The 12,953-nt window shown below is 48.1% G+C and overlaps 1 protein-coding gene across 2 annotated transcripts in view; it reads left to right on the top strand.

The window, feature by feature from the left end:
• The window catches only part of LOC138282943 (uncharacterized), a 150,195-nt gene that overhangs the window by 60,901 nt on the left and 76,341 nt on the right, over positions 1–12,953 (top strand). The gene's annotated exons all lie outside the window — the stretch shown is intronic.

Genomic DNA, 12,953 nt, shown 5'->3' with positions numbered 1-12,953 from the left:
GTCCTGTGTACTGTAACAGTATACTTCAGAAACCCATCCGGACTTTCTCACGGCATGGACAGTCTAAGGAAGAATAGAAAGCGGTGTGTAAGTATTTGACATTTGTACAGTGCGATTTTCATCCAGAAATAAAGGCAAAGACACAGTTAGTGAGTGATTGGAGTGGGATCTTCTACTTCCGAATGATGTTAGCACATGACTCAAATGACCCTCTTAGCCCTTGGCAAGCCTTTGGTTAATCAGTTGTCACCTGAAATATACTGTTTAATTTCCGGAGACTCCAACTGATCATCAGTAGGAAGAAGAGTTTTGAAATTCAGCCTCAGATCCTAAAGCATCTTGTTGTGGTTTGAGCTACCACAGCCCATTGCTAGTCTCCCCATGTTGTTTGTTTAGGGTGTAGATGCTTTTTTCCTGCACTTTTCCCCTTGGTGTCTCCATTGGTCTCCCCATGCTATCTTTGCTCATCTGCTCATGCTGTCTTTGAAGCTCTCTCCAGTGTGTTTCTGCTTCCTTACCCATATTGCCTCTCATGTCTCTTTTCTCTCTCTGTTGCTCCCCCCTCCATTTGTCTATCCAATCTGTTCCTTCTGGTCCCCACAGCTATCTCTGCTGGTCTTCCTATGCTGGCCCTGCTAATCACCCCATGCTGACTCTACTGCTCTCACATGCTGTTTCTTCTGGTCTCCCCATGCTATCTTTATTGATCTCCCTGCTCCATCTCTACAGGTCTCTCCATTCTGCTCTGCTGGTCTCCTCATGCTCTGTGTGGGCTCTCTATGTGTGGCCCTGCTGGTCTCCCCATTTTGTCAATGTTGTCCTCCATGTTAAACCTCTGCTGGTATTCTCATGCTCTGTGTGGTGGTTTCCACAAGCTGTTTTTGCTGGCATCTGCATGCTGCTTTTGCAGCGCCTTGAGACCCTCACGGGTGAGTAGTGCGCTTTACAAATTCCTGATTGATTGATTGATTGGTGGTCTCCACATGCTGACTCTGCTGATTTCCCTTGTAGGAAAGTACCATCTTGCCTGGTATGTTACCCCCATTGTCACTGTATGTATGTATGTTTTAGCCCTTGTGTCACTGGGATCCTGCCAGGCAGGACCCCAGTGCTCATAGTATGTGCCCTGTATGTGTTCCCTGTGTGGTGCCTAACAGTATCACTGAGGCTCTGCTAACCAGAACCTCAGTGTTTATGCTCTCTCTGCTTTCTAAATGTGTCACTGCAGGCTAGTGACTAAATTTACCAATTCACATTGGCACACTGGTACACCCATATAATTCCCTTGTATATAGTACTATGGTACCCAGGGTATTGGGGTTCCAGGAGATCCCTATGGGCTGCAGTATTTCTTTTGCCACCCATAGGGAGCTCAGACAATTCTTACACAGGCCTGCCACTGCAGCCTGAGTGAAATAACGTCCACGTTATTTCACAGCCATTTTACACTGCACATAAGTAACTTATAAGTCACCTGGTGAAGGTTGGGTGCCAAGTTACTTAGTGTGTGGGCACCCTGGCACTAGCCAAGGTGCCCCCACATCGTTCAGGGCAAATTCCCTGGACTTTGTGAGTGCGGGGACACCATTACACTTGTGCACTATACATAGGTCACTACCTATGTATAGCGTCACAATAGTAACTCCGAAAATGGCCATGTAACATGTCTAAGATCATGGAATTGTCACCCCAATACCATTCTGGTATTGGAGGGACAATCCCATGATCCCCCTGGTCTCTAGCACAGAACCCGGGTACTGCCAAACTTCCTTTCCGGGGTTTCCACTGCAGCTGTTGCTGCTGCCAACTCCTCAGACAGGATTCTGCCCTCCTGGGGTCCAGGCAGCCCTGGCTCAGGAAGGCAGAACAAAGGATTTCCTCTGAGAGAGGGTGTTACACCCTCTCCCTTTGGAAATAGGTGTGAAGGGCTGGGGAGGAGTTGCTTCCCCCAGCCTCTGGAAATGCTTTGATGGGCACAGATGGTGCCCATCTCTGCATAAGCCAGTCTACACCGGTTCAGGGATCCCCCAGCCCTGCTCTGGACACAGGAAAGGGGAGTGACCACTCCCCTGACCAGAGCTCCTCCAGTGTGTCCCAGACCTCTGCCATCTTGGAAACAGAGGTGTTGGGGGCACACTGGACTGCTCTGAGTAGCCAGTGCCAGCAGGTGATGTCAGAGACCCCCTCTGATAGGCTCTTACCTCTCTTCGTAGCCAATCCTCCTTTCTTGGTAGCCAAACCTCCTTTTCTGGCTATTTAGGGTCTCTCCTCTGGGGAATTCTTCAGATAACGAATGCAAGAGCTCACCAGAGTTCCTCTGCATCTCCCTCTTCGACGTCTGCCAAGGATCGACCGCTGACTGCTCCAGGATGCCTGCAAAACCGCAACAAAGTAGCAAGACGACTACCAGCAACATTGTAGCGCCTCATCCTGCCGGCTTTCTCAACTGTTTCCTGGTGATGCATGCTGTGGGGGTCACCTGCCTTCACCCTGCACTGGAAGCCAAGAAGAAATCTCTCATGGGTCGATGGAATCTTCCCCCTGCTAACGCAGGCACCAAAAGACTGCATCACCGGTCCTCTCGGTCCCCTCTCATCCTGACGAGCACAGGAACTCTATCCAAGTGACTCCCACATTCCAGTGACCCTTCAGTCCAAGTTTGGTGGAGGTAAGTCCTTGCCTTCACAATCTAGACTGCAAACCTGTGTACTGCGTGATTTGCGGCTGCTCCGGCTCCTGTGCACTCTTCCAGGATTTCCTTTGTGCACAGCCTAGCCTGGGTCCCCAGCACTCCGTCCTGCAGTGTTCAACCCTCTGAGTTGGCCTCCGGCATCGTGGGACCCTCCTTTGTGACTCTGAGCCAGCTCCGGTTCACAAATCTTCCAAGTGCCTGTTCGGGTACTTCTGTGGATGCTGCCTGCTTCTGTGGGGGCTCTCTAAGTTGTTGAGCGCCCCCCCTGTCTCCTCCTCCAAGGGGCGACATCCTGGTCCTTCCTGGTCCCCAGCAGCACCCAAAAATCTCTACCGCGACCCTTGCAGCTAGCAAGGCTTGTTTGTGGTATTTCTGCGTGGGAACACTTCTGCAACCTTCATCGCGAAGTGGGACATCTTCCATCCAAAGGATAAGTTCCTAGTCCTCTTCGTTCTTGCAGAATTCCAAGCTTCTTCCATCCGGAGGCAGCTTCCTTGCACCTTCATCCAGGGTTTCCTGGGCTCCTGCCCCCCTGGACACTATCGCGACTCTTGGACTTGGTCCCCTTGCCATGCAGGTCATCAGGTCCAGGAATCCACCTTCATTGCCTTGCTGGTGTTTGTTCTTGCAGAATCCCTCTATCACGACTATTGTGTCCTTTTGGGGTAGTAAGTGTACTTTACTCCTACTTTTCAGGGTCTTGGGGTGAGGTATCTTGGCCACCCTAACTGTTTTCTTACAGTCCCAGCGACCCTCTACAAGCTCCCATAGGTCTGGGGTCCATTTGTGATTCGCATTCCACTTTTGGAGTATATGGTTTGTGTTGCCCCTAGACCTATGTTCACCTATTGCAACCTATTGTAATTCTACACTGTTTGCATTACTTTTCTGACTCTTACTTACCTGTTTTGGGTTTGTGTACATATAACTTGTGTATATTACTTACCTTCTTACTGAGGGTACTCACTGAGATACTTATGACATATTGTCATACAAATAAAGTACCTTTATTTTTATTAACTCTGTGTATTGTGTTTTCTTATGATATTGGGCATATGATATAAGTGGTATAGTAGGAGCTTTGCATGTCTCCTAGTTCAGCCTAAACTGCTTTGCCATAGCTACCTTCTATCAGCCTAAGCTGCTAGAAACACCTCTATTCTACTAATAAGGGATAACTGGACCTGGCACAGGGTGTAAGTACCACAAGGTACCCACTATAAGCCAGACCAGCCTCCTACATCCCTGTCCTCTGTGTGGTGGTCTCCCCCTTCTCTGTCTGATAGATTCCCTGTGCTTTGTGTGTTGGTTCTCCAACAGTCTAACTTGCTATTAATTAAAAAATATCAGGCAGCATAGCAAACAATCAAAAGACAATTGTCATTTCAACCGAACAAACCCTTGCCGAAATCAGTTGGCACTTAGTGCTAAATTTAATAATACTTCAACCATTTATGTACAATTTTACTCAATGCAAGTCAATGGAACGTAATCACATGATTTAAACTTGTTACTTTAACAAAAAGTATCCCATGTAAGGTGGCAGGAGATTCACACAAGGAAGATGCAAGATGTCCTTGAGAATACAATGAGTGCATAAATACACTGCTAACCTGATTAATTTTTCTAACATCAAGCTTCCAGGTGCCAAAGTTCAAACTGAGACTACACTTCTACCACAATAAGCAGGGAATGTGCAATTCTACAACAAATATGTAAATGTGATAAAAATGACTTCTGGAGTCTTAGAATTTAGCATCTTGGTCAAGACCATTGAGCACTTCAGATTGAAAAAAAAATGATTTCTAAATATTGTTATGTTACATATCACTGCATGATGTGATGTACAAGAAGGATCCATATTGGTGTACATTTTTTATTTTTTCAAGTATTTGAGGAGCGTCATGCAAAGAAGTGGAATTTGGCCAAATGTGATGCTAATCGATCAGGCGGAGTATTAAGCCAAGTTAGTGGAGCACTTCTCAACTTGACGAGGAAATTAAGGGATTTGTTAAAGACAAATGTCACATTCCTTTGGTCACCTGAGTATGAGCAAACTGTTGGACACATTCACAAGAGTTTTGTGAATGTGTATGAGTTGAAGCCCTTTGATATCAATGACAACACATTATTATAACAAATACTAGTAGCCCTTGTGTCACACACTCTCAAGAGTGCATAGAATGCTTAGAGTGTCATAAAAAACAAATCCTTGACATGTGGGTGGGTGGTTAAGCATTTTAGGAGTATGAGGCAGAATTTTCTGAGTTGAGAACAGACCATAAACCACTGGTTTCAATTTTCTCTACCAAGGCACTGGCAGGTCACCCCACAGATTGGAGAGATGGTTGTACAATTTCAATAATTTTCATTTGACTTGAAATATATTCTGGCAAGCAAGTGCATTAACTGACTGTTTCTTCCAGTTGCCACTTAAAGGGGTACAAGAAGTATATATTGATGTGGAATAGGTAATATAATTGGTTACGATGTTGGCAGAGTGTTGTGCAGGGGTGTTCAGTGTGGAAGAGAATATTGTTCCTACCTAGGCTTAGGATTGAGCACAGCATGTTAAGCTCTAAATCTGCCCTTCAGGTTCCCCTGGGAAGACATCAACCCCCATACCTGAGCAAAGGCCTGAGATCTGCGTTAACATCTGTAGTGAAGCATTCGGCAATCAGCATACAGTTGTGGTTCCCTGGCTGGAATCTCCCTCTAACGTGTAAGGGACAAGGAAGTGTTTTTATAATAACACAGCTGATGTTCTGAGAAAATGCCCCTACGTTAGGATGTGTATTTTCTACGAATGTTGAAGACTAAACTCCTACCACGTTCACCGGCAATGTACCATGCTGTAGCCTTGGAAGAAGCACAGAGTGATCAAGAATGTCTTGTTTGAGAACAGAGTGCTGGCCTTGGCAACAACAGTTAGATAGGCGAGAATAAAACAAGACCGTAAAAATGGTTATTGTAACAATAATAAGACGAGGCTGAATAAAATATATCTACGGTAAAGTGCACAGCGGGCTAGTGTGTTAAAATAACGTGCATGGAACTATAACTAAAATGGCTACACAACACCCTCCCCTTGTTGGATGAAAGTGGTTTAAAGCCAAAGATAAAATGTTATTGCTAAAAAGCTCAACCTAAGATATATATAAAAGCAAAGTCAATGATGACAAGTCGAGGGGACACATGAGCATCCTACAAGAGAATTGAAATCACAAGCATGTGGCATAAAACCGAATTCAAAAGGCAAGTCAATTTTGAAAGTTCCAAACGAGTCTTGGGCCATAGAGAGCAAGAGATCTTCCACTTCGGCCGATGTTTAAGTTGGGAAGTCATCGCCAAGAAGGATCAAGGAGCAGGTATGTTCCGTAGCCTCAGCCTCAGCCAAGGTGGCATTCCGTGGTGTGCCCAGTAATGAGTCGTGAACTTCATCCACCAAGAAGGGTAACTCATAAGTTGCTTCTCGCAGCAAACGCAACCTCAAAGCGCATGTCCGGTAATGAACCCTCCACGAGAACATCAACAGATCAGCGTCCAACATAGGCAAGCGCTGCGTCGAAAGACAGACTTCCAGTGCATGTTCGAAAGAGCATCAGAGGCACAGAAACACAGGGTGCACACAATGCAAAACTGGTCTGAATGACAAAGACCAGCCACACTCCAATTGCTCCAGGAGTGTTGCTCCAAATACTGCATCATGCATTCACAACACAGTTCCGCTGATGGGAGCGCTTTAATTCCTGCTTGTTGCGGTGGGACAGCAATTGTGCATAAAAAATAGCAACAGCACGATGCCAGCTAATAAAGCCAAATTTATTGAAAATCCCCCGAAAATGCTAGAGAAAATTGAGTGGATCGCTGATGGTATTAAACCGAATATGGAGGAGAAGGTGTGAATGAAACCTGAACAAACAGGTTTAAAGAAATGTGCGATTCCAGTTGTACTGGACGCATTAAATATCCGTCCCACGAGTTCACCAAAGTGTCTCAGAAAGTTTGTATTTAAAAGGGACTGTATTTCTGCTGACGACCTTGTGACTTGAAGTGCTTAGATATCACGTGCAGATGTAAGGGCCACATGCTTTTGAAACAATAAAGCCTTGAGTCTGCTCAGCTTGTCAAAATTCACATTTGAAGTAGCAATTTGAGGCCAAATATCAGCTAACTCTTTAATTTTAGTGGGGGGGAAGAGTACGTTACCGCAGCATGTAACGACCTTAGAGACCGAAACAACGTAAACTATTCCGGCCCGCATGCCACAACAGTCTTTTCCATTGAGGAGGACGTAGCTGCCATTTGAAAGCACCTGGAACGTAGGTCTAATCAAGGGGACTGGAACTCCTTTCAGATAATAAGGCAAGTTCGCAGCGGAGGTATTACAAGCCCCGTGCAAGGACAGCTGTTTACAAATCATCGAGTGGCTGACTGAAGTCTCGCATTCACTACCGCTAAGAAAGACTTCTTTCATGCCACTGAAGCATTTGTACGAGAAGGGAAGCTCCCACACCTCATGAATGTAACTATCTCCCAACTTCTCCTATCTGCCTACCGGAATGTGTTTTAAACAAGAGGTGAATTGTAGTGTTGAAATAGGCAGATTAATAACCCCATGTATTATCCACTCGGCAGATGATATTTCAGCCACAGTAAAAGGCAACTTTTCTAATTTTTCGATGTTAAGCATGACATAAGTCGCTTCCTTTTTAGCCATTAGTTGTTGTTGTCGCGTTAAATAAAGGAAGAAAATATCTCCCTTGCACTGACATGCTGCCAGGGAACGCAACCCTCCTTCAGTGTTTGAAGTGTCCAACCCAACTGCATAATGGACCTTAGCTGACTCTGTCCATGGTGTAAAGAAGACATATCTGTTTGTATGATGTCTGTAGCAGAAGAAACAATATTACTTCAAATGTATATCCGGTCGGACAAGGTATTAATCCCATTATCCACAACAGCTAATGCCTTCTTCAGATTTTCCTTGTCTATTTGCCTTAACCAGGCAGGTGCCTCTTGTTGGGAAAGCTTCCAAATTTCATTATATACTTCATATAAGAAACGCTTCCTATGGTATTTTCTGGGGCCTAACAGGAAGTCCTGTGTTATTAGACAGGAGACTGAAGTGTTTTCTTACTGCATCTAGTGTGGATGATTTTAACCATTGCTGGCACAATTTTCCTACACTATGGCGGTCATTACAACATTGGCGGTACATTACCGCTGTGCAGAAGACCGCCAACACACCGCCGCGGCCGTGGAAATCCGCCACAGCTATTACGACCCACAGCTTGGAATCCGCCAAAATTCAGACACCCACACAAGTCCGCCACACCAAAGGTCAGTGATAAACTGGCGAAAACAAAACCTCCACCGTCACGCCAACGGACATACTCCCATACTATCACGACCCACGATTCCACGCAGCGGTCTTTCAACCGCGGTATTCCATTGGCGGTACACACTGCTGCGCTCAAAATACACACACATTTACAAAACACTACCACATTGGACAAATCGAAATACACACACCTGATACACATACACCCACCACTCCCACACACCCATTCCAATATAAAACACACACCCACATCACCCACAAACCCCTACGACCAGAATTACAGAGAGAAGGCCAGAGAGAGACACTACTAACAACTACCAAGCATCCACAGGCACACAATACCAACACCCACAGAACTTCCACGCACCTCACACAACACACCACTAAATATCACCACACTTATCACTACACACACCACCCCACACATCACCCACCCCACCCCATGGCATGGCAAAGACACCCCATGTTCTCTGAGGAGGAGCTCAGGGTCATGGTGGAGGAAATCATCCGGGTAGAGCCACAGCTATTCGGATCACAGGTGCAGCACACCTCCATAGCTAGGAAGATGGAGCTATGTCGAAGAATAGTGGACAGGGTCAACGCAGTGGGACAGCACCCAAGAAATAGGGATGACATCAGGAAGAGGTGGAACGACCTACGGGGGAAGGTGCATTCCGTGGTCTCAAGACCCCACCTTGCGGTTCAGCAGACTGGCGGCGGACCCCCAGCTCCTCCCCCAAAACTAACAACCTGGGAGGAGCAAGTCTTGGCGATTCTGCATCCTGAGGGCCTCACAGGAGTAGATGGAGGAATGGACTCTGGTAAGTAAATTCTTAACTATTACATCCCCCACCATACTTGCATGCTATCACATACCTCCACCCTCACCCTCACCCCATCACTCCAACTCCTCACAAATGTCCCAACATCACAAACCACACATCCTAACACCAAGCCCTGCATGCAACAACAAAGCATGGATACCCATCACCAAAGCATGGCCACTGCACATACCCATACACCCCCCTAAACCACCATCACACAAGGTCCCACACAGGAATGCAAGCACTGGGGTACACGGTCACCCACCTATTGCACACCATAGCACACACAGTTGTAATAAACATCCTTTTCTACCCCTGCAGGACCCCTACCCAACGTCAGTGGACAGGAGGGTCCACACATGTCCACACCACCAACAGAAGAGGCCCACAGTGATGACAGCAGCTCTGTCCAACTGGATCTAGATGACCAGCCCGGCCCATCGGGGACCTCTGGACAGTCGGTTCTCCTGACACAGTCACAGGCCACCACAGAGCTTCCCCCCTCTGGAAACACCAGCACAGCACCCGCCCAGTGGGCCCATACCTCGGTCCCCAAGACACGTCAATCAGCACTGTGTCCACCAGTACAGGGAACCCAGGCTAACCCACCACCCCAACAACAACAGGGACCTGGGGGCAGTGGTAGTGGGCACACGGTTCAGGGGACAGAGGCCCAGGGAAACAGGGGAACTGGGAGGGCTGGTGTGCGACAGGGGAAGGACAGGCCAAGGGAACCAACTCTCCACGATGCCCTCTCCAACATCATGGGAGCCTACCACCACTCCCAGGAGACAATGGCAACGGTACTGGCCAAGTTTCAGGAGACCCAGCGCCTGCAGGAGGAACAGTATTTGGCAGCTGTGGAGCCTGTGGACAGTGAAGACAAGGAAGCAGAAGAAGAGGACATCGACAACAGGAACTCGGTGATCCTGCAATACTTCCAGTGAGACACAGGTAAGAAGACAAACCTGCCTACTACATGTACTTTAACATTAATACCTCTCTACTGTCTGTCCTTTTCACCCAGTGTATGGTCACTGAGTTTTCACTTTCTCTTACAATTTCACAGATGTGGGTCCCACTGTGTGACATCTGCTTTGTTTCCTCATGGACTAGAGCTGTGTGACATAGGTATGTTGACATTACCATTGAAAGAGCATTTTGTCACTGTAATTGCTAATACACTATTTCGAAATCACAGACAGACTCAAGATTGTTTTGTGCTTTAAGGGTGTTTATTTAAGTGCTCAATATTGGAGAGGGTTGTTAAATGGTGAGGGGTGATGGTGGAGGAATGTCCATGGCAGAGTCCAAGATATTAGTCTCACAGGTGCATTGTCCTAAGGGGCATAGGAAGTGGAGCTGGGGCAGTTGATGGATGGACAGGGTGACAAGGTGGGACAAAAGGATGACAATCAGGGTAGTCTCATTTCTTGGCGGGGGTCTTGGCATCGTTCTCTGTCTTTGTCCTGGATCTCAGGGACCGTTTGCGGGGTGGTTCTCCATCCGCAGGGGGTGGGTTGCAGGTGTGGTGGTCCTGTGGCGGTGCCTCCTGTCCACTAGCACCGACGGAGGTGGTGGGCAGTTCATCGTCCAGGCTAGTGTCAGGGTCCCCTTGTTGTGCCACAGTGTCCCTCCTGGTGTTGAGGACTTCATTCAGCACCCCTACGATGGTGCCCAGGGTGGAATTGATGGATCTGAGTTCCTCCCTGAACCCCAAATACTGTTCCTCCTGCATGTGCTGGGTCTCCTGAAACTTGGCCAGAACTGTTGCCATCGTCTCCTGGGAATGATGGTAGGCTCCCATGATGTTGGAGAGGGCCTTGTGGAGAGTGGGTTCCCTGGGCCTGTCCTCCCCCTGTCGCACAGCAGACCTCCCAGTTCCCCTATTTCCCTGAGCCTCTGTCCCCTGAACCGTGTGCCCACTGCCCCCAGGACCCTGTTGTTGTTGGGGATGTGGGTTAGCCTCTGTTCTCTGTAGTGGTGGACACACTGCTGATTGACATGTCCTGGGGACAAAGGTATGGGCCCGCTGGGTGGGTGCTGTGCTGGTGTTTCCAGAGGGGGGAAGCTCTGTAGTGGCCTGTGACTGTGTGAGGGGAATCAACTGTCCCGAGGTCCCAGATCGGCCGGGCAGGTAGTCTTGATCCAGTTGGACAGAGCTGCTGTCATCACTGTGGGCCTCTTCTGTTGGTGGTGTGGACATGTCTGGACCCTCCTGTCCGGTGACGTTGGGTAGGGGTCCTGCAGGGGTGTAAAAGCATGATTATTGCATCTGTGTGTGCCATGGTGTGCAATGGGTAGGTGACTGTGTACCCCAGTGCTTGCATTCCTGTGTGAGACCTTGTGTGATGATGGTTTGGGTGGTGTATGGGTATGTGCAGTGGCCATGCTTTGGTGATGGGTGTCCATGCTTTGGTGTTGCACGCAGGGCTTGGTGTTGGGATGTGTGGTTTGTGATATTGGGACATTTGTGAGGAGTTGGAGTGATGGGTGTGAGGGCGAGGGTGGGGGTATGTGATAGCATGCAGGTACGGTGGGGGATGTAATAGTTAAGATTTGACTTACCAGAGTCCATTCCTCCAGCTACTCCTGCGAGGCCCTCAGGATGCAGAATAGCCAAGACTTGCTCCTCCCATGTTGTTAGTTGTGGGGGAGGAGGTGGGGGTCCGCCGCCAGTCCTCTGAACCGCAAGGTGGTGTCTTGAGACCACGGAACGCATCTTCCTCCGTAGGTCGTTCCACCTCTTCCTGATGTCATCCCTATTTCTTGGGTGTTGTCCCACTGCATTGACCCTGTCCACTATTCTTCGCCATAGCTCCATCTTCCTAGCTATGGAGGTGTGCTGCACCTGTGAGCTGTGGCTCTACCCGGATGATTTCCTCCACCATGACCCTAAGCTCCTCCTCAGAGAACCTGGGGTGTCTTTGCCGTGCCATGGGGTGGTATGGGTGATGTGTGGGGTGGTGTGTGTTGTGATGTGTGGGGTGATATTTAGTGGTGTGTTGTGTGAGGTGCGTGGATGTTTTGTGAGTGATGGTGTTGAGTGCCTATAGATGCTTGTTTGTAGATTGTGGTGTCTCTCTCTGGCCTTCTTTTGGAATTTTTGGTAGTAGGGGTTTGTGGGTGATGTGGGTGTGTGTTTTATATTGTATTGGGTGTGTGGGAGTGGTGTGTGTATGTGTATCAGGTGTGTGTATTTTGAATTGTCCAATGTGGTAGTGTTTTGTAAGAGTGTGTTTATTTTCAGCGCAGCGGTGTGTACCGCCAATGGAATACCGCAGGTGAAAGACCACCACGTGGATTCGTGGGTCGTGATAGTGTGGGCATATTCCGTTTGGCGTGACGGTGAAGGTTTTGTTTTCGCCAGTTTATCACTGACCTTTGGTGTGGCGGACTTGTGTGGGTGTCTCAGTTTTGGTGGATTCCGAGCAGTGGGTCATAATGACCGTGCCGGAATTCCACTGCCGCCGCGGTGTGTTGACAGTCTTCTGCACGGCGGTAAGCGGCTTTTACCGCCAATGTTGTAATGACCCCCTAAGTCCAACCCATTGCGGGTGACACCTGTCGCTCCAATCCGGGTTTTGCTCCGGCTAACTAACAGTGCCTCATCTCCATCCAGGGATAGGGATGACTGGGCAGCCGAGCGCATGACATACTGGGCTTCTCAGGGAAGTCGTGGTCACTCGGGCCTCATCCAGTTCTCTCATTCACAGTTCAGTCTCATACATAAATGACATACAGAGGCAGTATATGTTTCAATAATGAGTTTAATAAAACAACTGCATCTTAGATAGCAAAGCGTGAGCTGCAATAACCAGGACGAAACAACATAACAGTATTAGAATTGTTACCAGGAGAGTGAAGCATAAAAACAACGCTATCATATTGTCACTATAATCAGTGGACTAATTCTTACCTAGGCTATGATAGAGTACAGCATGTTAAGCTCTAAATCTGCCCTTCAGGTTCCCCTGGGAAGACAGCAACCCCCATACCTGAGCAAAGGCCTGCGGTCTGCGTTAGCATCAGTAGCAAAGCATTCAGCAATCAGCATACAGTTGTGGTTCCCTGGCTGGAATCTCCCTCTAAC

Source organism: Pleurodeles waltl, chromosome 2_2 (assembly GCF_031143425.1).
Source record: "Pleurodeles waltl isolate 20211129_DDA chromosome 2_2, aPleWal1.hap1.20221129, whole genome shotgun sequence".
NCBI classification, from domain to species: Eukaryota; Metazoa; Chordata; class Amphibia; order Caudata; family Salamandridae; genus Pleurodeles; species Pleurodeles waltl.
This window is presented reverse-complemented; position numbering and strand designations above follow the sequence as displayed.